We start from the raw sequence: 27981 nt of genomic DNA, 5'->3' as shown, positions 1-27981 counted from the left end.
TATCCCAGTCAGGGTGGCCAAGGGCTTAGAGTTTTTACAGGGAGGGGCACTAATCCTCCACCAACCCCACTTGACGTAGGGATGCCAACAGCATCTGGTATTTCCAGGCGGCGGTCACCCATCCAAGTACTAACCAGATCCAACGTTGCTTAACTTCGCTGATCGAACGGGAAGCGGTGTACTCAACGTGGTATGGCCGTTGGCAAAGACAGACAAAACATTGCAAAAATAAAAATGACTACTTCATCAGATTGTAGGGGTTATCAGTGATTAAACTATATGAATACTGTCATGCAGGAAAAATGAAATTGTCTAATTACTGAAATGTGAATGAATTTAGTGTAGTTAGCTAGGTATACAATGAGCAATACACAATTGGGTCAGTGTTATAATTTCATCATTTTAGCTTTTTTTTTTTTTTTTTTTTTTTTACACTGCATGAGGTAAGTTTACTAGCAAGAGTCAGATCTCTTGAGGAACACATGCCAGAAGGGAAAGTAAGCCTCTATGTTGTGCCACAGTAGGTTCAAGATTGATTGCAGCATTATTGGGCAGACATAAAACCTCCCATCCCCTAAGTATAAAACTGTTATCCATTATAGTCCAGTAGCATTTACTAGCTGAGATCATTAACCATGTTGGTATGTGTAGGTTCTTTCATCCAATGTCCAGTTTTACTGAGCTTTGGGGAGACTTTGGAAAAGGAGGATTGGATGATGGATGGAATGCATCATTTATTTATCCTTTTCTACTAGGGCTCTGCTAAGTTGAGGAGAAACATCTGACACAAAAGTACAGTACCACGTATCAAATAAAAAGTACGTCTTGGGATTGAAGTGGTTAAATGACAGAACATCTGCATATTCCTCTGTAAAAAAAAATAATCGCAAGGTGTAGCATACGGTCATGCATGAATAGGTTGCAGAAGTAGAGAGGGAGGTGCTTTGTTGAAGAGTACGGATGAGAGAGAAAAACTGATGATTATGTATCAGCTTTGGGTCTAATGCAGGGGTTCTCAAATTGGAGGCAGTTCCCCTCCTGGTGGAAATCTGAACATTCCAGGAGGGAGGGGGAATGAACAGATGGGACCTGTATACCGTAAGTCCCCTTTCTGATGTGCTGCTTATGGTCTCTCTCTCTCTTTCTCTCTCTTTGTGTGTGTGTGTTTCTTAAAAGTACAGTAAGAATTGGGGTCTTTGGATAGTTATCATAATATGTAAATGAACAAACTCGATAAACTATTTCCAAAACTTATATATATATATATATATATATATATATATATATATATATATATATATATATATATATATATATATATATTATAAACTGATCAGTATCAGTTATAAAGAACAAATAGTTAATACTCGAATTGTTGAGACCGTACTCCGTAGTCACTCCACGTCTTCATAGTGGCTGTTGTGTGTTGTGACGAGTACTGTGTGTCGTCCAAGGTCGGGGCGTGGGGGACACCAGTAAGTATACTACTGTATTTGACTGTAGGTTGCTTGTTTGCGTTGAGGTAGTGACCCTGTTGATATAGCTTATGTGCCGAGGCCTGCAATCCTCATGTGGGCATGAAAATTTCTAAACCACATCGACTCATAAGTGGGGTGTGCTGAGAGGTTTTAGCATTCATTATGGTTTTATAAACTTTTTTTTGTGTGTGAGGTAAGTTGAAGTCATTTGGTTAAAGTGCAGTGTTATAAAAGTAAGGCTCCCGCACCCGAAGTGGTGATTATTATTGCTCAGCACGTCCCCCCTCCCTCTCCTTTGCACCTGTGTCAACCTAGATTTTCCCCTTCCCCACCTCCTTTTGTTCCCAGCAACAAGAGCAAGTCAGTGCACCCCTACCCCCCAGTGATTGTAACAAGGTTGAACATAAGAACTCTCATGTGACCAGGAACCACTAATCTTAGAGACTGTACAAATTATAGTCCCGAGGCACCCAGATTCATAGTGTGAACTGTACCACTCTGAATTGTGAACTGTACCACCCTGAATTGTGAACTGTGTCTATCACGTATCCTGCGAGATACTCCTACCCATTTTCAGAAGCCCAAGAATTGATGAGTCAGAAATATTGTGAGACATCCTAGTGCCCTATTTAGCGTAAGATTAGTGAATATACGTGTCAGGTGTTTGCCTTGAGTTTTTATGCCCTGTTCCTCCTATATTTGAGGTATAGGCCCGGTCTTGAAAAGAACGGGAAGCCTCCCTAATAACCCCTATCATAACAGTAAGTAATGAAAGAACACGCAATGGAGTATTTCTTAGAAAATTAAATAGTTACCCCTGTAATACGGTCGGGATAGTTTTCTTTAGTTACCATAATCTTCTTGTATACAAAGGCGAATGCTGTATTTCGTTATCTTTGATATTTTAGATAATTGGTCACCCGAATAATTATTTGATAAAACAATGGTTTTATTACTGGTAATTTCCTATATAACAGACACAAGACAATCAGTTATTATTATTATAATTTTATGCCTTTTGAGTGCTAGAAAACGTATTGTTTACAATCGGAGAAGAAGGGAAGTAGGCGGTAGGTGATTACTTTGTTTTATAACTTGTTATATGTATCTTAGGAATTTCTTTTTTGCAATTTTTATGCCTGCGGCCTCCATAAGACTCCATAGTTACATTTCTAGGTATTGAAGAATTGCAGCAGCTGTCAATTCAACCAATTCATTTGGGTAAGGAGTGCATAACTTAAAAACCTAAGCTTGAGCCGCATTTTCGCGACCTTAAGGCCACCCACACACGGGCCACTTTTCAGTGGACGGTGGCTCCCACTTTTTCGAGGCGCCACAAAAAAGTGGAGAGGGATGCTATGACATCCCGCATAGGGGCCACTTTTTCGTGGCAACCACAAACAGTTCCATCATGGATGTCGAGGAGGTGGCATGTGTCATCGCTGTGCTCCTCAAAATAAGAAAAGAAAGACGTACAAGAAAGTACTGGGTGCATCCAATAATCTGCCATAGGCATATCAGGGGTCAATTTTATACCCTATTTGAAGACTTAAAAGCGTGCACAGAGAAGTTACAAGCTATTTTAGACTGACCTGTGCTTTGATGACCTACTGACTGCAATTGGGCCTTCAGTTTCACGTCTGAACACAAACATGAGGAAGTGTGTACCAACAGAAGAAAGACTTGCAGTTATCTTTAGGTCAATACAGAATAACACGCGTTGCGCAAGAATTTTGATGAGGAAATTTGAGTAAATTAACCACATGCCATAAAATAAGTAAGACACTGTATTTTGCCAATTGTAAAGATGTTACAGTGAAGTAAACTGTTTAACAGAAATACGTTCCACAGATATTCGAGAGAGGTGAAGTCGTGAATGAACATTGAGGCTGGATGAGGAGGAAAATGAAAATGTGAGTGTGTTTAAGTACTTGGGGAGTGTGATGAATAAGGATGGAAGTTTTGAGGGTGAAGTGCTTGAAAAAGTGCAACAGAGAAGGAAGGTTGCTGATACCTTGAAAGCAATGATAAGAAATAGGGCTGTAAGCATGGCAGTGAAAAAGCTACTACGTGACAGTATTGCAGAGTTGGCACCAAAGTGAGTAACCCGGTTTTACCCACCCGGGTTTTTTCAGTAAAACCCACTTGAAAAAAAAACACTATTTTACTCACTTTACGTTTTTTTTTTTTAAAATAATGTATTTAATACCAAATTCAGTTTTATTTTATTAGGCCTAATTGGTAGTATTTTTGCACACAATATCAGAAGTAAATAATAGCTATTTAATCATATTAATCATATTGTGTTTCACTGGTTACAAAAACACACCGGTAACATTACAATCCATTATCCAATCCCACATTGTCCCAAGAAGAGCGTAGGAACCCGGGGCTAGGCAGTTGGTTCTGACATTCAAGATGAGAGTGACCAGCCTCACCCATCCCTGAGTGGCATTACATGAGCAATCAACCCCAACCATCTCTTGTATATAAACCATCACCGGCTTAATCCGATTGGAGCGCAATAATTACCCACTAAACCACCAGGTGCCAAAATTTGGTTATATAGTTACCACCACCCAGCACAGTAAATGGTTTCCTGGTGTACAGGAAACAATTTGGCTTGTCACTCAGTGTAGAGTCACCCACAGGCAGAAGGAAGAGGAAAGAATGAAAAAGAATGAAGAGGGAGTGTAAAGTTACCTGTAGGCAGAATGACAAGGAAAGAATGAAGGAAAGGAAGACAGAAGAGGATGGAAGGAAAGAAGGATGAAGGAGAGGAAAGGGCAGACACTCGACAGCAGCACTACATCGAGTGAGTGGTTGGTGAGTGCCCCCACAACATCACCAAGTATTTATAATATTTTGGAAGCATTTAAAAAAAAAAAAAAAAAGCTTATTACATTGCTCATCACCAACATTAGTAAAACATGCTCTTTGCAAATATGAATGTTGTTCTTTGATTTTTTCAAAACTATTCATAATACTTTTATCTTCTAATAGCTTTTATAACCAATATCCTTTTCTTTTTAAATGATAATACTTTTGTGTCAAAGTAAATTATGGTTCATGTCATGTTACCCAACCATTATAACAATTTTTTTTTTTTTTTTTCAAATAAAAATGCAAGTCTTTGCCTCAGTGATAAAATAAAAATGACACTTCACATCTAAATGACTTACCAGCATGAAATAATAATATTTCCTGAAGAATAATAACAGTATTCCTTACTGCAATATCAAAAAATTAGGCCAAAATTTTCTTCATCTTAAGATAATTTTTACATTGCTTTCCTTCTCAGCAGATTCAGTTTTTACACGTCCACATGTAATGTGGTGAATACAAACTACAGCCAGCACTACCTGTCTCTAATTTTGAAAGTTTTAAAACTAAGAGTAAATTTGTTGTTGATAGATGTTGTTTTTAGTTTTATTAAGGAGTGGGGTAAATTTGTTATATAACAGTAACCATTACTGGAATTAACTTATACTATAATTTATGTTGTCTCGTATCATTACCAAATATCAATTATTCTATTGAAATAGATTATAAACATTGTTTTCTGTTTAAAATAGATGTACAGTATTTTATAGGCTTAGGTATTTGGTTACCAAAAGCTATTATTACTGTTAAGATAATGTGTGAAATCACGTATGCAACAGAATTTTCAATACCGTAACAATTATTTAGACGATTGAGAAATGCAAGAATATAATTACCAAAGAAAGGAGAGTAGCAGGGCAAATGACTCCTTCTTGTACTATTGTGTAGTGTGGACTGATCTTTGCCAGCTCCTGAGTTGTACAGTGCTGTCAAGCCTCTCATGTTGAAGCATGTTTTGCTGTGTAGCAGGCAGCCCAAGGATAACAGCCAAACAGGTCAAAACATGATTGTGTTCATTTCCTTCATTCAAAGAACTGTGTGAAAAATAAGATTTTATTGGGCAATTCATAATTATGTATAGCGGAAACATTATTTTATTTGAATTTAAGGTACCTTACCGTAAACTTTGAAAAAAAAAAAAAAAAAACTTTTCCCTGTTTTTTGGGGGGTATTTTGTGAAAAAAAAAAACGAAAAAACCCAGGTGGGTTGGGCTTTAAAAAAAAAAGTGTTTTTTTTTTTTTTGCCAACCCTGCAGTATTGTGGTAACAACTCTAACGTATGGAAGTGAAGCTTGGTCTTTATTGGAGGGACACAAGTCAAGAGTGAGAGCAGTGGAAATGAGTTACTTGAGAGGAGCATGTGGAGTCACATGGAGAGACAGACTGACAAATGAGGAAGTGAAGGAGCATTGTGGTGTGGATGTAGATGTGATAAGAAGCGTTAGAGAAACACACTGAGGTGATTTGGACATTTGGAGAGGATGGAGAATGAGAGACTGATGAGGAGAGTGAATGTGAGTGAGGTGGAGGGGGGAGAGGGAGGGGGAGGCCAAGGTTGAAATGGAGGGTTGGAGTGGAGAGGTTTATGAGAGAGGGGGGTGTGAACTGGGAGCAGGGCAATGAAATGGCTAGGGACAGGGCGACATGGAGGCGATATGTTTGTGACCACCCCTTACGGGATTAAGGCGTCTGGGAATAGATAGATAGATATTTAAGAATATGGTATAATGTTTTGCTTTTCTGAAAATGATAAAACCTATTGGCAAACATATTGATATTAACAAAACATGGAACACTGATTTATTAAAGAACTGCCACAGCTAGGAAAAATCCACCAGCATGCTACCAATCAACAAAATATATAAATGAGTAAGTCAGATTGTTCAGTTTTGCTTGGAATACCTGACATTCTGTCTGGTACTGGGGAGGACACATTGATAACGTTACCTGGTACAAACTGTAGACTTTTGCGAACTTCAAGCTCTGAACGACTTTGTAGTATAGTGTAACTTTAATTTTGGGAATGATCTTGTGTACGCATGCAACCTTGGGAAGGAAGATGGCCTTGGTTAGGGAGAGGGCCTGGAGTAGACACATGACTTTGGATAGGAAATGGAGTGTCAACAATGCCAGTCCGTCCGCCAGTGCCACCGCAAAGTGGCCCGTATGCGGGCTGCCATTTGAATTAACGGCATCCATCATTGGTCACCAGTGGCAAGCCACCGTGGCGTGGCGGGTAAAATGGTCCCGGTTACCATTTTTTTGCGTCTGCCACTAAAAATTGGCTCGTGTGCGGGCTTCCATAGGCCCCCCGCACACGGGCCACATTTCAGTGGATGGTGGCTGCCAGTTATTCGTGGCGCCACTAAAAAGTGGAGAGGGATGCTATGATATCCCGCACACGGGCCACTTTTTCTTGGCAACCACAGGCAGTTCCATCATAGATGTTGAGGAGGTGGCATGTGTCATCGCTGTGCTCCTCAAAATAAGAAAAGAAAGATGTACAAGAAAGTACTGTGTGCATCCAATAATCAGCCATAGGCTTATCAGGGGTCAATTTTATACCCAGAGAAGTTACAAACTATTTTAGAATGACCTATGCTTCTTTTGTTGACCTACTGACTGCAATTGGGCTTTCAGTTTCACGTCTGAACACAAACATGAGGAAGTGTGCACCACCAGAAGAAAGACTTGCAGTTATCTTAAGGTAAATATAAAAAAGCACATACACGTCAGAATCAAGGTCCAAGTATAACGGAGAAATAGAAGAAGGGAAGTGCGGGAGGAAGAAGTAAATGTAAGGAGAGTGGAAAGGTTACAAGAGGATGAGAAAAAGGCAAATATGAGAGAGAAGTGGAGGAACGATTGGGTAAATATGAACTGGAGCAGATATGGGACGTGGAAGGTGTGTGCAAGATATTCACAGAAGAAATATGTGCAGCCTCTGAGGTGGTGTATGGGGTGAAGAGAAGACGAAAGGGGGTACAAGGAACAGCGTGGTGGAATGAAGAGGTGAGACAGGCTGTGGCACAAAAGAATAAAGCATATAATGAATGGATGAGAAACAGAGGCGTGGAAGAAGTTGAGAGATGGAAGAGAGTTATATGTAGAAAGGAAGAGAGGTGAAAAGATTAGTAAAAAAGAATAAGAAGAGAGTGGATGAGGAATTTGGAAGGAATTTGAGTGTCAAGTGGAGGGAATGTAAGAAAATGGTGTGGAAAGAGGTAAAGAGAGTCAGACAGGATGGCAGTGAAGTTAGTAGAGAAGTGAAAGGTAAAAACGAAACAAATTACTAGTTGAGAAGGGAGAAAAAGTGAGCAGATGGAGAGAACACTTTAACCCGCCCCGTCCCGTCGACGTATGGGTACGTTGCAACATTTTGCATTTGCCAGTCCCGGCGACATACTGGTACGTCGTGCAATTGCAAGGTCCCTAATTTGCACAATATTCGCGCGTGATTTTTCGTACGTATGCAAGGGACACCTTCCTCTATTCCTCTACAAGAAGCCAAGCAGGGACAATGCCTTACACCGCATAACCTCCCCCCTCCCCCCCTCATGCCATTGTCTTGGCAATTCACCTGTTACCAGTGACGTGGCCAGTAAAGATATTCAGGGTCAGAGTGATTCCCCAATCGATGACAATGTGGAGGACAAAGTTTACATAGCATTAGAAGAAGAAACAGTCAGAAATAATGATCAGGTAATGTGGCAAAAGAAGATCAGGTATGATGATGAGTTAGTGAGTGAAACAATGCTTATAATGCCTATATTACTGCTTGAAAACCAATATACTCTCATACTACATATAAATTCGTACCAAGTAAATAAATAAATGCCGTTTATGAGTTGTGTGAAATAGTTACCCTTACATAGAACTCGTTTTCTTTGGTGCCAGTCTGTTAGAAAACCCAGTCTGGTAAGGAGGTACTCCTACCTGGATCGAGTATTTTAAACCTCAGGTGAGTGATTTCTCTATGAATTTTCGATGTTTCTCACCAAAAGCGGAGGTTTTAGCCAAAAAAAAAAAAAAAATTGAAAATACCTTAGGATTGGGGGGTGTCAGAGGTGAGAAATAGCGCGGGACGTGACGGGTTAATGAATTGTTGAACATAGAGAATGAAAGTAATGCGAGTATAAAGGGCTAGGTAATGGCTAAGAGAAGGAGGGAGACGAGAAGACAGGAGGAAATTAGTAGGATGGAAGTTGTGGAAGCAATGAAGAAAGTCAAAATGGGGAAGGCCCCAGGAATTGATGGAGTGTGTGGTGAAATGTTGAAGCATGGGGGAGAGATAGTAGTAGAATGGATGTGGAAGATGTGTAGATTGGCCTGGGAGGAAGGTAGAGTCCCAGAGGATTGGAAGTCAGGTATAATTATTCCCTTGTACAAAGGAAAAAGGGAAAGAGAAGTATGTGGTAATCATAGGGGCATTTGTCTTCTTAGTGTAATAGGAAAAGTATACGGTAGGATACTTATTGACAGAGTTAGGGAATTAACAGAGAAATTAGTTGGAGAACAGGCAGGCTTTAGGAAGAGAAGAGGTTGTGTAGATTAGATATTCATTCTTAGATCTTTAGTGGAAAGGTTTTTAGAGAAGGGAAAGAAGTTGTATGCGGCATTCATGGATTAAGAGAAAGCTTATGACGGGGTGGATAGACAAGGATTGTGGAAAGTATTAAGAATATATGGAGTAGATGGGAAGTTGTTGAATGCTGTGAAGAGTATGTATGATGGTGCTAAGGCTGCAGTGCATGTGGATAGTGAACTGAGTGAGTTTTTCTATTTGAAGGTTGGGTTGAAACAGGGATGTGTCATGTCTCCATGGCTGTTCAATCTGTATATAGATGGGGTTATAAAAGAGATACTAGGTAGGGCAGTGGATGCTGGAGTGGCCCTAATGAGAGAGGGCAGTGTTTGGAAACTCCCTGTACTGCTGTTTGCAGATGATGCTGTGTTGTTAAGTGAAGACGAAGGGGAGCTGCAAGGCTTGGTGGATAAATTCGGGAGATACCACGTTGAGTACACCGCTTCCCGTCCGATCAGCGAAGTTAAGCAACGTTGGGTCTGGTTAGTACTTGGATGGGTGACCACCTGGGAACACCAGATGCTGTTGGCATAACGTTCTCCCTACGTGTGTGGGGTTGGTGGAGGATTAGTGCCCCTCCCTGTAAAACAATTAACTCTAAGCCCTTGGTCACCCCGTTTGGGATACATGGCGTCTGGCAATGAATGAATGTAAGAAACGGAATCTAAAAGTGAATGTAGAGAAGAGTAAAGTTATGGTCTTCGAGAGAGGTGTCAGTGAATGTACATTGAGGTTGGATGATAAAGAAAAGGAAAATGTGAGTACGTTTAAGTGTTCTGGTGTCAACATCTTTTTCCATATGAAGTTGTAGTATCACACATTTTACATAATAATTTTTAAAGCTGTTTAGTCATAATTAACAGTGTGTAATGAAGTGTGAATGATGAACAACCAAATATCATTTCGCTGTTAGCTGTGGTATAGAAGAAGGTGGATGGCAGACCACAAGTGCCACCCTGTTTCAATTATAAAATGAAGGTTAGGAGAAGTGAAAAGATATATGAATAGTGCGTAAGTGTAAAGTCCTGGGGAACCATGTATTATGTTGGCATATGTGAATGTACTTAATGCCATTTTATAGAGGTGTATAATGTGCTAGTAGAGTTGTCATTTATCTCTACTTTTTGCATAAGCCCAGAGTATATGTAATGCTCGGCACCTCACTTTTTAGCTGACCTCAGCACCACGCCCTAGTCGGCTCGGTGAGTGTACAGCGTCAGAGGCCATTTTACAGTTTTAAAGGGAGGTTGTATCGCTCTTACATATCTCTCGGGTCGCAGTTATATTATTCTGTACCCAATAAAGAGAGATTTAATCTGCTCATTTCTGTCACCTTACGCTACCACTTAATAACAGACCAGCTTCCACCTTCTCGTGGCAGAGGACCTTTGGTGGGAAGTGTCGGGCAGTGACGGTGAGTAGCTGACGTGTGCTACAGACAGTGTCGTCGATCCAACACGGTGGTCTAGTTATACTAAACAGCAGAACACTTAATATGTAGTCAACTGCTACTCCATAACGGCCACATTAAATTGGTGGCCAGCAGTGCGACGATACATTTTATTGGTGCTAGCGGTGGCACGATATTTAGTGCTAGCCATGTACCGATACATAAGTACTTGGGTCGTGTGATGAGTAAGGATGGAAGTTTGGAGGGTGAAGTGGTTGAAGGGATACAACAAGGAAGAAAGGTTGCTGGTTCCTTGAAGGCAGTGATAAGAAACAGGAAAGTGAGCATGGAAGTGAAAAAGTTACTAGATGACAGTATTGTGATATCAACTCTAACGTATGGAAGTGAAGCTTGGACCTTGTTGGAAGGACACAAGTCAAGAGTGAGAGCAGTGGAAATGAGTTAGATGAGAGGAGCCTGTGGAGTCACCTGGAGAGACAGTCTAACAAATGAAGAAGTGAAGGAGTGTTGTGGTGTGGATGTGGATGTGATAGGAAGTGTTAGGAGAAACACACTGAGGTGATCTGGCCATGTGGAGAGATGAAGAGTGAGAGACTGATGAGGAGAGTGTATGTGAGTGAGGTGGAGGGGGAGAGAGGGAGGGGAAGGCCAAGGATGAGATGGAGGAATGGAGTGGAAAGGTATATGAGAGAGGGGGATGTGAAGTGGGAGCAGGGCAGTGAAATGACAGGGGACAGGGTGATGTGGAGGCGATTTGTTTGTGGCCACCCCGTATGGGATTAAGGCGTCTGGCAATAGACAGATAGATAGACATACATGTTGCGCAAGAATTTGATTGAGAAAACTTGTGAGTAAATTAGCATTTTATAAAATAAATGAGACGTATTTTTGCAAGTGTAAAGATATTACACTGATATAAACTAATAACGCAGAAATACGTTCCCCAGATATTTAAGAAAATGGCATAATGTTTTGCTTTTCTGACAATGATGAAACCTAGTGGCAAACATATTGATATTAACAAAACATGCAACACTGATAGAACTGTGTCACTGCTAGGAAAAATCCACCAACATGCTACCAATAAACAAAATATTTAAATGAATCAGATTGTTCAGCTTCGCTTGGAATACCTGACATTGTGCCTGGCACTGGGGAGGACACATTGCCAACGTTACCTGGTATAAACTTTAGACTTTCGCTAACTTCAAGCTCTGAACGACTTTGTAGTGTGGTATAACTTTTATTTTGGGAACTATCTTGTGTATGCATGTAACCCTGGGAAGGAAGATGACCTTGGTTAGGGAGAGCACCTGGCGTAGACACATTACCTTGGGTAGGGAATGGACCGTCAACAATGTCAGTCCGTCCGCCAGTGCCACCACAAAGTGGCCCGTGTGCGAGCTGCTATTTGAATTAACGGCATCCACCATCGGTCACCAGTGGTGAGCCACCGTGGCGTTGCGGGTAAAATGGACCCGGTTACCATTTTTTTGCGGCTGCCACTAAAAATTGGCTCATGTGCGGGCTTCCATAGAAACACGTGCGTTTTATTTCTCGCCACAAATAAGTGGCAGCCACCATCCACTGAAAAGTGGCCCGTGTGCGGGGGGCCATAGAGACACGTGCATTCTATTTCTCGCCACGAAAAAGTGGCAGCCACCGTCCACTGAAATGTGGCCCGTGCGTGGGGTGCCTCAGGCCCCCCGCCTACGGGACACTTTTCGTTGGACAGTGCTGCCACTTTTTCGTGGCGCCACTAAAAAGTGGAGAGGGATGCTATGACATCCTGCACACGGACCACTTTTTCGTGGCAGCCACAGGCAGGAGGTGGCATGTGTCATCGCTGTGCTTCTCAAAATAAGAAAAGAAAGACGTAGAAGAAAGTACTGGGTGCATCCAATAATCAGCCATAGGCTTATCAGGGGTCAATTTTATACCCTATTTGAAGACTTAAAAGCATACCCAGAGAAGTTACAAACTGTTTTAGAATGACCTGTGCTTTTTTTTATTATTACCTGCTGACTGCAACTGGGCCTTCAGTTTTTCGTCTGAACACAAACATGAAGAAGTGTGTACCAACAGAAGAAAGACTTGCAGTTATCTTAAGGTGAACATACACATTGCGCAAGAATTTTAATGAGAAAACTTGTGAGTAAATTAACCACATTTCATAAAATAAATGAGACATTGTATTTTTGCAAGTGTAAAGATGTTACAACAGTGGCGTATATAGGGGGGGGGGCACTCGGCCATGGCCCCCCCCTTTTGTCCCAGTAGGCCTACATATCTGCAGATCTAAATACATATAAAAGTAATCAATGAATTCAGCCTTAAAAATAGGCTGCTTAATTTCAAGGACAGAGTATAAGAGCATAGTGGAAGAAAGATTGGGAAGGTATGAGCTAGAGCAGATGGAAGGGGTGGAAGAAGTATGTAAGATATTCACAGGAGATAAGCGTAGCGTGTGAGGCGGTTTGTGGAGTGAGGAGGAGATGCAAGGGTGTGCAAGGGACAGCATGGTGGAATGATGAGGTGAAACGAGCTGTGGAACAAAAGAAGAAGGCATATGGTGAATGGCTGGCGAGTAGAGGTAGGGGAGAAGATGAGAGAGAGAAGAGAGAGGTATATGTGAGCAGGAGAAGGGAGGTTAAGAGACTGGTGAAGGAGAGTAAGAAGAAAGTGGATGAAGAGTTTGGGAGGAATCTGAGTGAAATGGAGGGAGAGTAAGAAATTGTTTTGGAAGGAGGTAAAGAAAGTAAGGCAGTGTGAAAGGAGAAATAGTAGGGGAGTGAAAGATAGGAATAATAGATTGTTGGTGGAGAAGAGAGAGAAATTGAGGAGATGGAAGGAGCACTTTGAGGATTTGTTGAATGTAGAGAGTGAGAGCAGTGTGAGTATAAGTGGTTGGGGAATGGCTGGGAGAAGAAGAGATGAGAGGAGGGAGGAAGAGATCAGTAGGTCGGAAGTAGTGGAAGCGATGAAGAAGATTAAGCTGGGAAAGGCCCCAGGAATTGATGGAGTGTGTGGTGAAATGCTTAGGTATGGGGGTGAGATTGTTGTGGAGTGGATATGGAAGTTGTGTAGATTGGCTTGGGAAGAGGGAAGGGTTCCAGAGGACTGGAAATCAGGTATAATTGTTCCTCTGTACAAAGGAAAAGGGGAGAGAGAAGTATGTGATAACCATAGGGGTATTTGCCTTCTTAGTGTGACTGGTAAAATATATGGTAGAATACTCATTGATAGGGTTAGGCATATGACAGAGGAGCTAGTTGGAGAAGAACAAGGGGGATTTAGGAAGGGAAAAGGGTGTGTAGATCAGATATTTGTTCTAAGATGTTTAGTGGAGAAGTATCTAGAGAAGGGAAGGAAAGTGTATGCTGCCTTCATGGACTTGGAGAAAGCTTATGACAGAATAGATAAGCAAGGTATGTGGAAGGTATTAAGAATAAATGGAGTGGAGGGGAAATTGTTGAGTGCTGTGAAGAGTATGTAAGAGGGAGCTAGGGCTACGGTGCGAGTGGATGGTGAGCTGAGTGAGTCATTTGATCTCAATGTGGGACTGAAACAGGGGTGTGTAATGTCTCCATGGCTGTTTAATATATATATGGATGGGGTTGTAAAGGAGGTATAAGGTAGGGCAGTGGATGTGGGGGTGGCCCTAATGAATGAGGGTGAGATTTGGAAGCTTCCGGTGTTGCTGTTTGCTGATGATACAGTATTGTTGAGTGAAGATGAATGGGAGTTGCAAGGTTTGGTGAATGAATTTGGGACAGTGTGTAGGAGGAGGAAGATGAAAGTTAATGTAAACAAAAGTAAAGTTATGGTGTTTGAGAGGAATGAAGTCACAGAGTGTGCAGTGAGGTTGGATGGTGCGGATATGGAGAATGTGAGTGCATTCAAGTACTTGGGTAGTGTGATGAGTAAGGATGGAACTTTGGGGGATGAAGTACGTGAAAGGGTACAGCAGGGAAGAAAGGTTGTTGGTACACTGAAAGCAGTGATGAGAAATAGGGAGGTGAGTATGGAAGTTAAGAAGTCACTGCATGATGGTATTGTGATCCCTACCCTGATGTATGGAAGCGAGGCGTGGACATTGCAAGAGGGGAACAAGTCAAGAGTGAGAGCAGTGGAAATAAGTTACTTGAGAGGAGCATGTGGAGTGACGTGGAGGGACAGGTTGACGAATGAAGAAGTGAAGGAACGTTGTGGGGTAGATGTGGATGTGGTTGAAAAGATTAGGAGAAATACACTGAGGTGGTTTGGACATGTGGAGAGAATGGAGAATGAAAGACTGACTAAGAGGGTGTATGTAGGTGAGGTGGAGGGAGGGAGAGGGAGGGGTAGACCGAGGATGAGGTGGAGGGATGGAGTTGAGAGGTATATGAGGGAGGGGGGGGTGAGTTGGGGGGAGGGGAGTCAAATGGTGGGTGACAGTGACTTGGAGGCGTTTTGTCTGCGGCCACCCTTTGCGGGATTAGGGCGTCGGGCTATAGATAGATAGAGATAGATAGATTGATTTCAAATGATCAACTTCCACACGACTTTAGTAAGCTCTCTCTCTCTCTCTCTCTCTCTCTCAACTTCATTCTTGTGAGTTATAGTTTAATTTGCTCAATGTTTCATATACCGTACTCTCTATCTCTCTCTAAGTCATTAATGCGAGTTTTGGTTTAATTATTTAAATGTTTCATATAAAAATGAACATTGCAGCTTCCAGGAATGTAGGAATCAACAGTTGCATATGATCTACCAGTTTTTTTTTTTTTTTTTTTTTATACATTCCGGGTATTGTAGAATTCCCTATTTAAATATTTTTCAAACAGCTCATTTTTGTTTCAGCCAAGATACTTAAACTTCCTTATATTGTTTTGCCATTGAATATCAGATTAGTGCAATGTATCCCTCCTGAGGCCTCAAAATGCCCCTAATAGTGCTTGATTTCCAAAAAATTTCCTGGGGCGGCTTACACCGCCCCCCCAGACCCCCCAGCTGTAGAGGCTCGCTTTGCTTGCCCCCCCCCCACCTTAACAAAATTCTGGATTCACCCCTGTGCCCCCCCCCCTTTCCACAGACCTATATACGCCACTGTGTTACAATGAAATAAACTTTATAACACAGAAATACGTTCTACATATATTTAACCCGCCCCATCCCAACATTTTTGGACCTTTTTTTTTTTTTTTTTTTTTTTGCTCAAACATCCGCTTTTGGTGAGAAACATCGAAAATTCATAGAGAAATCGCTCACCTGAGGTTTAAAATACCTGATTTAGGTACGAGTACTTCCTTACCTGACTGGGTTTTCTAACAGGCTGGCACCAAAGAAAACGAGTTCTATGGGAGGGTAACTATTTTATCCACTCATAAACAGTATTTATTTATTTACTTGGTACGAATTTATATGTAGTACAAGAATATATTGGTTTTCAAACAGTAATATAGGCATTATAAGCATTGTTTCACTCACTAACGCATCACCATTCATGACCTTTTTTTTCCCACATTACCTGATCATCATTTCTGACTGTTTCTTCCTCTAATGCTATGTAAACTTTGTCCTCCACATTGTCATCGATTGGGGAATCACTCTGGCCCTGATTGTCTTTATTGGCCAGGTCACTGGTAACTGGTGAATTGCCGAGACAATGGCGTGCAGGGGGGGGGAGAGGTTATGCGGTGTAAGACATTGTTCCTGCTTGGCATCTTGTAGAGGAATAGAGGAAGGTGTCCTGTGTATACGTGCCAAAAATCACTCGTGAAAATTGAAAATTGTGCAAATTAGGGACCTTGCAATGTTGCTATGTTAATTCATGTCGCCGGGACGGCGCGGGTTAAGAAAATAGCATCATGTTTTGCCCTTCTGAAAATGAAACCTAGTGGCAAACATGTTGATATTAAAACATGCAACACTGATTTATCAAAAACTGTGTGCTAGGAAAAATCCACCATGTTACCAATAAACGAAATATATAAATGAATCACTCAGACTGTTCAGCTTCGCTTGGAATACTTGACATTGTGTCTGGCACTGGGGAGGACACACTGATAACGTTACCTGGTATAAACTGTCGACTTTCACGTTCTGAACGACTTTGAAGTGTGGTGTAACTTTTATTTTGGGAATGATCTTGTGTATGCAGGTAACCTTGGGAAGCAAGATGGCCTTTGTTAGGGAAAGGACCTGGGGTAGACACATGACTTTGGATAGGAAATGGAGTGTCAACAATGCCAGTCCGTCCGCCAGTGCCACCGCCAAGTGGCCATCATCGGTCACCGGTGGCAAGCCACCGTGGCATGGCGGGTAAAATGGACCCGGTTACCATTTTTTTGCAGCTGCCACTAAAAATTGGCTCGTGTGTGGGCTTCCATAGAAACACGTGCGTTTTATTTCTCGCCACAAGAAAGTGCCAGCCACTGTCCACTGAAATGTGGCCTGTGTGCAAGGGGCCTAAAAGTCACAATGTATTTTAGCTAATCTTGATATCGTATATTGACTATCGTGCTGATACCCATTTTCGTGAGCACCAAAAGTCAAGACGAGTTTGAATTTTGAGCATGACTAGTCATGGTTAGTCAGTGTTCCTCCTGAGGTATTTTGACATGTTATGCTAGGTGTTTTAGAGTCAGCTTCTCGTCCCTCTAACACCTAGTTTGTAGCTGGGCTCTCATTCTAGACCGGAGCTTAGACAAATAGGAGAGAAGCAGGACACAAAAACTCAAGGCAACAACCTTACACGTGTATTACTAAATTCTACAGTGGAACGGGTAGATGTCACGAGTACAGATACGCTGGGCAATTATAATTCTTAGGCCTAGATATGGGTTATTAGTATCGCGTAGGATACTATCCGGGTCAAGGCCTTGGTCAAGGTTGGGCAAGGTGAATAGCACTTAGGGCAGAGGTTTATATACTATTATTTGAGAAAGTCCAAGTTTTATATATTTGTGGAGTGGGTGGTACTGTTTCACTGTTGCTAATTATTACTTTAACACTGGGGTCTGTGTATGATGTTAGTATGATGCAGCGTTATCAGATGGTAGGGTATTCGCTGTAATAGACCCGTATTTCAGTGCTTGGCTGTGTTCACAGTTTCACTGTTACTTTTATTCACTCCACCACTTTTATATTGTCACTGGTGCTTCTATAGTAGGACTCGCGTACGTTTGCGGCTGTGGTGTGGCCCGCACCTGTGTACAATGGTGCCACGTTTCCCCAACTTGCGATGTGAAACGGAAGCTATTTATGTACAAGGCATCACAAATTCGATAAATTCAGATGAATAAAACTTACACTTGTGTATTTTGATGGATGAATCAACAGTAATCTTATTATGCATAAAATATTTATACAGTAACACAGAAACATGGCATACATATTGTACAGTGTTGCCAAAAGAAATTGTAGTCACTTTTAATGGTTTTTAGCGTAGTTTTAGGGTGGGTAATAATATCACAGTTATGGATATAAGATAATGAGCCTGAAAAAAGAAGAAATATGCCAATATCCAAAGTAAAAGAAATAATTCATGTAATTCTTGTGAGTGGCAACACTTACACACCCATCTGGCCTAAGATAAAGTACGTACCCCTCCGTAGACCCAACCATAGCTTGTACAGGTGTTGCTAGGGAAAAATGCTCACATTTACTGGCTTTTACCATAATTTTAAGGGCGAGGAATAATCACATTTATGATCATAAGCTAATATGTAGGACAAAATAGTAGGCATATGCCAATACCGAAGTAAAAAAAAAAAAAATTATTCACTCCCGAGCGGCAACACTTCCACACCCAGTCGGTGAGAGAGAGAGAGAGAGAGAGAGAGAAAGAGAGAGAGAGGCAGGAGAGGGGCATGCATTGAATGCATTGTCGGCATCACTAAATATAACAAAACCAAATTAACAAATGAAAGCACAATTATAAATAACTTATAAAAGAATCAAAAGTACTCAGGGTGGCTCACATTTCCCGCCAGGAGAGAGAGAGAGAGAAAGAGAGAGAGAGATAACGGTATAGAAAACGTGGCAACACTGTACACAGGTGCAGACCACACCACAGCCGCAAACGTACGTGAGTCCTGCTATATCACTGACTTCCTTTATATGGTTAATTCACTGTTCTGCCTTCACGTTACTAGGTCACAGACACTGTGCTTTCACTGTCACTCCTTTCGGGTCTGGGCATCGTGGTGGTCAGGTACAAGGGCGGCAGAGGTGACCCAGCCTCACTACTGACGGGGCTGGGTTCTGCCAGGGGCCTCTTTGTTCAGGGGCCACGGGATCATGCGTAGGGGCGTCCTCTCTCGTCTGGGGCTGCGGGTGGTGAATGACCCCGCGCTTTCAGGACTTGGGATGGGAGTACAGCCCTCAGGGCTGGGGCCGAATAACTGCCTGTACTTCTTGCTCAGGCGCCTGATGGAGGACGAAGTTCTCTGGCATCTGGGTGTAGGGAGGTCCTGCCTGGGGGTCCTTGGGGCAGTCTGGGGGTCCCGAAGGCTGCGGTCCCAGGTGCTCGGTGGCGCTGTCAGGAAGGGGCTGCGGCGCTGGCCTACATTGGGGTCCGTCAGCTGAGTCCTCTCCAGATCCGGCTGCAGGGAGAAGAGGCCAGGGGAAGTCACGGGACCTCTCCAGTACTCCTCCAGGCTGGGGACTCCCTCGGAGTCTTAGGTTGAACAGGAATCAGCACCTGACGGAATAGCAGCTACAGGCCATCTCCTGCTGTAGGGCCCGGCTACTAGCCATGGCCTTCTATGGGCGCAGCTACAGGCCGTCGCTAAGGCCCGGCTACTGGCCATGGCCTGGGGAAGGGAGCAGCTACAAGCCGACTCAGGGGCACCTTCAGAGAGGCTACAGGCCATCTCCTGACGAAGGTGGGAGTGGCTACAGGCCGTCTCCTGATTTCCCTCAGAGCGGCTACAGACTGTCTCGGGAAGGGCACCTTCAGAGCAGCTACAGGCCGTCTCCTGTTTTCCCTCAGAGCGGCTACCGGCCGTCTCGGGAAGGACACCTTCAGAGCGGCTACAGGCCGTCTCCTGATGAAGGCGGGAGCGGCTACAGGCCATCTGTTTTCCCTCAGAGCGGCTACAGGCCGTCTCCTTCAGGAGGGTTGAGCAGCTACCGGCTGTCTCAGGGGTGCTGACTGGAGCTGGAGTAACAGCTCCACCCCGATGTTGGTTGGGGAAAGCTCGTCCAGAAGGTAGTCTTGTACTCCTGCTATGGTGGCGGGGGGCGAGCTCCGGGTCATAGGGGTGCGCTGCCTGGGCGGACTTATGTCGTTGTCGCCCTGAGTCCCGGCGTGCTGTCATTGCTCCTCTGTGGGCTCCTTTTGGGGGTGTTAGGTCACCCCCTGTGGCACTATATTGCATTTTAGACTGATATTGACTTTCCATTTTGTAAACAAACCCAAACTCAATTGAGAAGAAGAAAGAGCTTGTGGCCAATTGAGACATAAATGTGGTCCCATACAAGTTCATTTGAAATGAAGATCAAAATTTGCTGTCAGCTGATACCTGTGGTGGCACCATCTAGCAGCAACTTTAGTAAAGTTTTTCATTTAAGCCTATCGAGGCATAAAAGTGATCCCATATAAGGTTACTTGACATGGCTAGTTACATTTACAGTAAACTGTTTGAAACAAGAGCATAGCCGTAGGTCCCAGAACAATTTTACTGTTGTTTTTCCCTGATGCTAGAGGGTCATGAGGATTTTAACAATTTTACCTTGTGTCCAACAACATTGGTACGGCTACCCTTTCATCTGACTCCAGAATTTCAAGCAAAAGCCCCGTCTGGTTGGTCACATGATGAATAACATCATGTTTCCTACGTGTCAACAAGTGGGTTGGTGGAGGATTAGTGCCCCTCCCCATAAAACAAATAACTCAAAGTCAAATGGCCACCCCTTACGGGATTGTGGCGTCTGGCAATAGATAGATAGATAGAATTCCTCTACTCCCCTAGGGGTAGGGAGGTTTTTCAAGAATACTCCCCCAGTATCCCTGCTTGTTGTAAAAGGCGACTAAAAGGGTTGGCGGAGGGTTAGTGCCTCTCCCCGGAAAACAACTAACTAAAAAAACAAACAAGAAGCCTCGGACAAGGACTGACCTAACGATGACTACATGGAATGTAAGAGAAGCGAATGATGAGGTGAAGAGAGAGAGATTGTCCAGGTGCTTGAGGGTGCGAAAGTGGATGTATGTGGAATAACTGAAACAAAATGGAGAGGAGAAAGTGTGAGAGAATGGGAGTATGGGTGGGGTATATGTGCAGGAGTAGGTGAGAATGAGAGGGCAAAGGAAGGAGTATGTATAGTTGTGAGTAAAAGATGGAAGAAGAGCATAAGACAGTATGGATCAGTTGGGTCAAGGATTGTGTGGGTAAAGTTGAAAGTTGGAATACAAATGTGGGCAATTGTGTGTGTGTATGCGCCAACGCAAGATCGTGCTAGCAGAGTAAGAGAAGAGTTCTGGACAAATGTGGAAGTGTGCGTAGAAGAGTTTGGAAGGAATGAGAGAGTGTTTTTGATCGGTGATATGAATGGTAAAGTAGGAAATGTGAAGGTGGATGGAATAGTTGGTGAGTGGGGTGTGCCTGCTGAGATAGATGAGAATGGCAGTGCATTAGTGGACATTTGTGCTGGGAGGGGGTTGGTGATAGCCAATACCTTCTTCAGGCATAAAATGATCCACAGGTATAGATGGTGAGTGATGAGAAGGGTGGGTGGTGAACTGAATGAAAGGAAGGCAATGATTGATTATGTGCGTGTAGATGAAAGGATGCGAAGATGTGTAATGGATGCAAGAGCTTATAGAGGTTGGGGGAGTGGACTTTCTGACCACTACTTGATGGTGGCCAGAATTAGGATCCAAGTAAGATGGAGGAAAAGAAGAAGGGAAATACGAGAGGAAGGAGTAGTTGCAAGGAGAGTGGAAAGGTTACAAGAGGATGAGAAAAAGGCAGAGTATAAGAGAGAAGTCGAGGAACGATTGGGCAAATATGAATTGGAGCAGATGGGGGACGTGGAAGGTGTGTGCAGGATATTTACAGAAGAAATATATGCAGCATGTGATGTGGTGTGTGGGAGGAAGAGAAGACAGAGGGGGGTGCAAGGAACAGTGTGGTGGACTGAAGAGGTGAGACAGGCTGTGGCACAAAAGAAGAAAGCATACAATGAATGGATGAGATGTGGTGTGTGGGAGGAAGAGAAGACAGAGGGGGGTGCAAGGAACAGCATGGTGGACTGAAGAGGTGAGACAGGCTGTGGCACAAAAGAAGAAAGTATACAATGAATGGATGAGAAATAGGGGTGTGGAAGAAGTTGAGAGGCGGAAGAGAGAGTTATATGCAGAAAGAAAGAGAGAGGTGAAAAGATTAGTAAGAGAGAGTAAGAAGAGAGTGGATGAGGAATTTGGAAGGAATTTGAGTGTAAAGTGGAGGGATTGTAAGAAAATGTTCTGGAAAGAGGTGAAGAGAGTAAGACAGGGTGGAAGTGAAGTTAGCAGGGGAGTGAAAGATAAAAATGGTAGATTACTAGTGGAGAAGGGAGAAAAAGTGAGCAGATGGAGAGAACACTTTAAGGAATTGTTGAACATACAGGATGGAAGTAATGCGAGTATAAGTGGCTGGGGAATGGCTTGGAGAAGGAGGGAGGTGAGAAGACAGGAAGAAATCAGTAGGATAGAAGTTGTGGAAGCAATGAAGAAAGTTAAATTGGGGAAAGCCCCAGGAATTGATGGAGTGTGTGGTGAAATGCTGAAGCATGGGGGAGAGATAGTAGTAAAATGGATGTGGAAGATGTGCAGATTGGCCTGGGAGGAAGGTAGAGTCCCGGAGGATTGGAAGTCAGGTATAATTAATTTTTCCCTTGTACAAAGGAAAAGGGGAAAAAGAAGTGTGTGGTAATCATAGGGGCATTTGTTTTCTAAGTATAATAGGAAAAGTGTATGGTAGGATACTTATTGACAGAGTTAGAGAAAAAACAGAGGAATTAGTTGGAGAAGAACAGGGAGGCTTTAGGAAGGGAAGAGGTTGTGTAGATCAGATATTCATTCATAGATCTTTAGTGGAAAAGTTTCTAGAGAAGGGAAAGAAGTTGTATATGGATTTCATGGATTTGGAGAAAGCATATGACAGGATGGATAGACAAGGATTGTGGAAAGTATTAAGAATATATGGAGTAGATGGGAAGTTGTTGAATGCTGTGAAGAGTATGTATGATGTATGTATGTATGGCTGCAGTGCGTGTGGATGGTGAACTAAGTGGATTTTTCTCTTTGAAGGTTGGGTTGAAACAGGGATGTGTCATGTCTCCATGGTTGTTCAATCTGTACATGGATGGGGTAATAAAAGAGGTACAAGGTAGGGTAGTGGATGTTGGAGCGTGGGCGGCGCAGGTGGAGTCAGAGGTGTGGGACAGGGTAGGCGGGGTTGAGAGGGCGTGTGTGAGTGACGGGTGGGGAGATTTGGGGACAGTGGTGGGCGATGGCTGGAATGGGGGTGTGGTGGGTTGAGGGGGTGTGGGGGCGTGCACGGGACATGCAGTGCTGGGCATGCGGGACGGTGTGATGGGTGGTGAGGAGGTGGGTGGAGAGGCGAGGAGTTGGTGGCATTGGCGAGTTGTCAGGTGAGGTGTGAGGCGGCGTGGCAGGAGGTGAGGTGGAGGCGGCGGGGGAAGGGAAGGGAGAGAGAGATGGCAAGAGGGAGATGTAGCAGTCATAGGAGGAAGAGGTAAGTGGCACGGGGGTAATGGGTGGGGCAGGGCACGGGGCCGAGGCAGGGGAGGCAGGAACGTGAAAAGGGCGTACATGATGGTTTTTGAGAGTGCGGGAAGTGCCATGATATTCGACTGTCACCTGGTAGGGGTTAGGGACGCGGATAATGATATGGGGCCCCGTGATGCGCAAAGCGAGCTTGTGGGATGTGGGGAGCTGCGCCATCATAACAGTGTCGCCTGGCTTGTTGGGGTTGGTGGCGGTGTTGGGGCGGAGGTCCAGGTTGTTTCAAAGGTAGGTTAGTCGTCGTTTGAGATGGTGTAGTGGGTCAGATGTGGGAGTAGAAGTGGGAGGTTGTAAGTGCTGCCAAAGGGGTAGGAGGAGGGGTGTTTCTCCAAACACTCGCTCATACTGCGAACTTCCATCCTCTCGGGGGCAGGAGTTGATGCCCCATTGCACAGTTTTTACATGGGCAGGCCAGTCGTCGTCTTTGGTGGCTTCTATTTGGGTGTGGAGTTGATTCATTAATGTACGATGGCTTCGCTCACATATGGCATTTCCTTTGGGCCAGGAAGGGGACGAGTGTGAGATGTTATTGCCAAATATGTGGGCCAGCTCCTCCCAGATTTTACTGGTGAACTCTGGTGCATTATCGGAGTGGATTGCTTGTGGGATACAGAAGTACGGAAATACTTCCCGAATCAGGGTGTCAGCTACTGCGACAGCGTGGTGTTCTTTCACTGGGCAGGCTATGACGAATTTGGAGTACGTATCAGTGAACGTGATCATGTACCTATAGCCTGATTTCGGGGGTAAGGGTCCCACTATGTCGATCACCAATAACTGCGGAGGTTTGTGGGCATTAATACAACCTGATAAACCGGCGGTACCGGTTATGTCCTTTCTGAGGGCACACGCTCAGCAACATTGGATAATCGGATAATCTCCTTGGTGAGGGTGGAGGGTATTGGGTGCCCAGTAGGTGTCATTAAAGACCTGCAGGAGTTTTTTCATGCTCAGGTGAATGCCGTTGTGAGTGTCCAGGTGTTGGAGGGCATTGGAGACTAGGATGATATGCCCGGATGGAGTAAGCAGGTGGTCGCCCTGGCAATACAGTGTCTTGAATAGTTGCTGGGGAAACCAGTGGGGTCATTCCTTACAATGCCACTGCTGGAGGAGATTGGGTTCTGGCTGGGCGGCATTGATGGGGAGCCGAAAGAGAGCATCCGGGTTGGTGTGGAGTTTGCCGGGGGGGGTACAAGATTTCATAGTTGACCTCCAGGGTTTCGCACCATCAGATGAGCTGGGCATTGTGGGTGTCAGACTGCTGCAGCCACCGGAGGGACCGGTGATCAGTGATGATACTAAAGGAGCGTTTTTGTGAGGCCTGAGGCTCAAGCCTGGCTTCGCTCTTTGGGTTAAGCCAAAGTGGCCCCGCAAAAACAGTACTCGAGCTGTACTGACGAATGTAAACAAACACCCCGGTCAGCTGACGACGCAAAGCAGCATGGCAGATATTGGAGAATCAGATATTTTCGATCTAAGCAGTAGTTCTTCCCTCCAGATGGGAACTTTTCCTTTGTTTGCAGAGACACAAGAGTCTGCGACTGTTCTGTCTACTCTTGTAGAGGAATACATGAGCCAGGTCACTGCGTTGTCGTCTTTAATGGCAACAGGAACTAGGTACATAAAGCAGCTGTGTTAATCACTGGAAAGATGAAGGGCTTTATATAAGGAAAGCTTTAAATTTACAAACTTGGGGTGCTTGTTGAGAACCCTAGGAACAAGGTACTCTCAGTGACAGTGTATGGGAAAGAAGACAGAACTCTTATTGATATTATGGTGTAGTGGTAGCAAGCTTAATAATAATGCTGGAGACAACACATTTGTGACCATCATGTTTGTAATAATGGTCAAAAAGTTATGTTGTTGACGGTAGGAAACAACTGGAATCATGGACTGTGAGCATTGCACCTTGAGTGTAGATGTAGAAAAGAGAAAAGTGATGGTTATTGAGAGAGAAGGTTACTCCCAGTGCTATGTTGCAGTGAATCAAGAGAGACTGGAATTGGTGAAAGAGTTCAGTTACTTGGGTACAGTGATAGAAAAGAGAGGAAAATGTCCAAAAGAAGTTGAAAGTAGGGTGACAAGGAAAAGTAGCTGGTACAATGAAGGCCTTGATAAAAAACAGAGGATTGAGAGTTGCAGCTGCATGAGGCATACATGAAGGAGTGTTAGTGCCAACTTTAACATGAGACTGCAATGTGGCATGAAAATTAAAAGTCAAGAGTGAGAGCAACTAAGATGAGACTGCTAAGAAATGTGTGTGGAGCACCGAAGGTGGATGGATATGAAATAATGTGATTCGTGAAAGATGTGGTGTGAGGAAGTCGGTGGACACCAGAATCGAAGAGAGTGTACTGAGTGGAGAGAATGGATAACAATAGAGTGGTGAAAGGTATAGCTGAGTGAATTTGAAGGAGGGAGGAGGTGAGGTAGGCCAAGGAGAAGGTGGAGAGATATGGTGGATGAGTGTGAGGAAGAGAGGTTTGGAAGTCTGTGAGGCTAGGGAACTGACAAGAGATCGAGCTGGCTGGATGGATGTTGTGAGGAGAAGTGCATGATCAGGGATTTGGCACCCCTTTTTAGCGTGGTATCGTCTGGATTGACTCTGTTGGATACGTTTGTGTGAAGCTACAGAACATGGTGAATGTTTTTAGCGTATCAGATAGAGCCAGGATTCTGGGGGCTTGAATGATGAACGTGTGGAAGTATAACCCACTGGATTGGGCAAATTTGGGCTGTCTGGACGTTGCCACTCCGCACTATGCCCTAGGGTGGGAAAGGGGGTCCTATTTCTTGATATTTCCCAAGTTGACCTGTCAATGAAATTTCAATATCAAACACTGAAAATGCTTGGAAACTGTAAATAAGCGCAAAATTTAATATTTCATACTGAAAGTATTATTGTGATTATTATTATTTTTTTATTTTATTATTATTATTATTATTATTATTATTATTATTTTTTATTATTATTATTATTATTTTTTTTTTTGACAGACAGGAGTTTAAATGATATTCAGAGTTTGCCAGAAGTGCAGATGTTAATTATGAAGTTCCATAAAATCATAACACAATTATTGTGTTTTTGACACCTGGAAACGTAATAAAAACATCGTTGAAAATACAGAAATCAAATATAATAGTGACAAATACAATAGTGACAGGAAATGTGTTGCAAATCCTGGTTACAGAATGCATATAATAATTGCATTAACTATCAGAAGTAATGAAGAACACACAGTATTTGTATGATATCATATAAACTCCAAAGATGCATGAATGTGAGAATATGTGCTATAATAAAGGATTGTAAAACTGAAAAAAATAATTTACCAGCTACTGCTGCTCTGTCTGTCTATCTATTGCCAGACACCTTAAGCCCATAAGGGATGGCCACAAACAAATTGCCTCTATGTTGCCCTGTCCAGTGCCATGCTCCCAGCTTACACACCCCGTTCTCATGTACCTCTCCACTCCTTCTCACCATCTCATCCTTGGCCTTGCCCTCCCTCCACCTCACTCACACACACACTCCTCGTCAGTGTCACTCTCCATCTTCTCCACATGACCAAACCACCTCAGATTGCTTCTCGTGACGCTTCCTATCCCATCTACACCACAATGCTCCTTCACATCCTCATTTGTCAGTCTGTCTCTCCATGTGACTCCACATGCTCCTCTCAAATAACTCATTTCCATTGCCCTCTCTCTTGACTTGTGTCCTTCCAACAAGGTCCAAGCTTCACTTCCATATGTTAGTTGTTATCACAGTACTGTCATGCAGTATCTTTTTCACCTCCATGCTCACTTCCCTGTTTTTTATCACTGCCCTCAAAGAACCTGCAACCTTTCTTCCTTGTTGTACCCTTTCAAGTACTTCATCCTCCAAACTTCCATCTTTACTCATCACACTACCCAGGTACTTAAATGCACGCACATTTTCCATTTCCTCCTCATCCAATCTCACTCTGCATTCACTGACTTCACTTCTCTCAAAGACCATCACTTTACTCTTCCCTACATTCACCTTTAGATTCCGTTTCTTCCACACTTCCCCAAACTCATCCAACAAGCCTAGCAGCTCCCCTTCATCTTCACTTAACAACACAATATCATCTGCAAACAACAGTACAGGGAGTTTCCACACACTGCCCTCTGTCATTAGGGCTGCTCCAACATCTGCTGTCCTACCTTGTATCTCTTTTATAACCCCATCCATATACAGATTGAACAACCATGGAGACATGACATGTCCCTGTTTCAATCCAACCTTCAAAGAGAACAATTCACTCAGTTCCCTATCCACATACACTGCAGCCTTAGCACCCTTTTACATACTCTTCATGGCTTTCAACAACTTCCCATTTATTCCATGTATTCCTAATACTTTCCACATTCCTTGTCTATCCACCCTGTCACATGCTTTCTCCAAATCCGTGAAGCCACATACAACTTCTGTCTGTTCTCTAGAAACTTCTTCACTAAAGACCTAAGAATGAATATCTGATCTGCACAACCTCATCCCTTCCTAAAACCTCCCTGTTCTTCAACTAATTCCTCTGTTATTTCCCTAACTCTGTCAGTAGGTCTCCTACCATACACTTTTTCCCCTTTTCCTTTGTACAGGGGAATGATTATACCTGACTTCTAATCCTCCGGGACTCTGCCTTCCTCCCAGACCAGTCTGCACATCTTCCAAATCCATTCTACTGCCAGTAATGATACTTCTCCACCCCTTAGTATGAGAACCCCTTATCTCAAGCCCATCTCAGGTCTTTCTATGGTGTGTGTTCCTTATTGTGTCTTCACTTTCTATTAATCTAACCGTGCCTGTGTGTGTTTCTGATAC

The 27981-nt window shown here is 43.4% G+C and overlaps 1 non-coding gene and 1 pseudogene across 1 annotated transcript; one reads left to right on the top strand and one right to left on the bottom strand.

Moving 5' to 3' along the window:
* Positions 1-82: 82 nt before the first annotated feature.
* LOC145404786 (5S ribosomal RNA) lies at positions 83-204 on the bottom strand. Its single transcript, XR_013898241.1, has one exon. It is a non-coding gene; the product is annotated as a 5S ribosomal RNA (ribosomal RNA).
* Positions 205-9360: 9156 nt separating this feature from the next.
* Positions 9361-9477, top strand: LOC145404803 (5S ribosomal RNA; annotated as a pseudogene).
* Positions 9478-27981: the final 18504 nt, after the last annotated feature.

Source organism: Coenobita brevimanus, chromosome 64, assembly GCF_032717465.1.
Source record: "Coenobita brevimanus isolate Jiangsu-jjx chromosome 64, ASM3271746v2, whole genome shotgun sequence".
Taxonomy (NCBI): Eukaryota; Metazoa; Arthropoda; class Malacostraca; order Decapoda; family Coenobitidae; genus Coenobita; species Coenobita brevimanus.
Note: the sequence above shows the minus strand (reverse complement) of the source record. Positions and strands in the feature narration are given on the sequence as shown.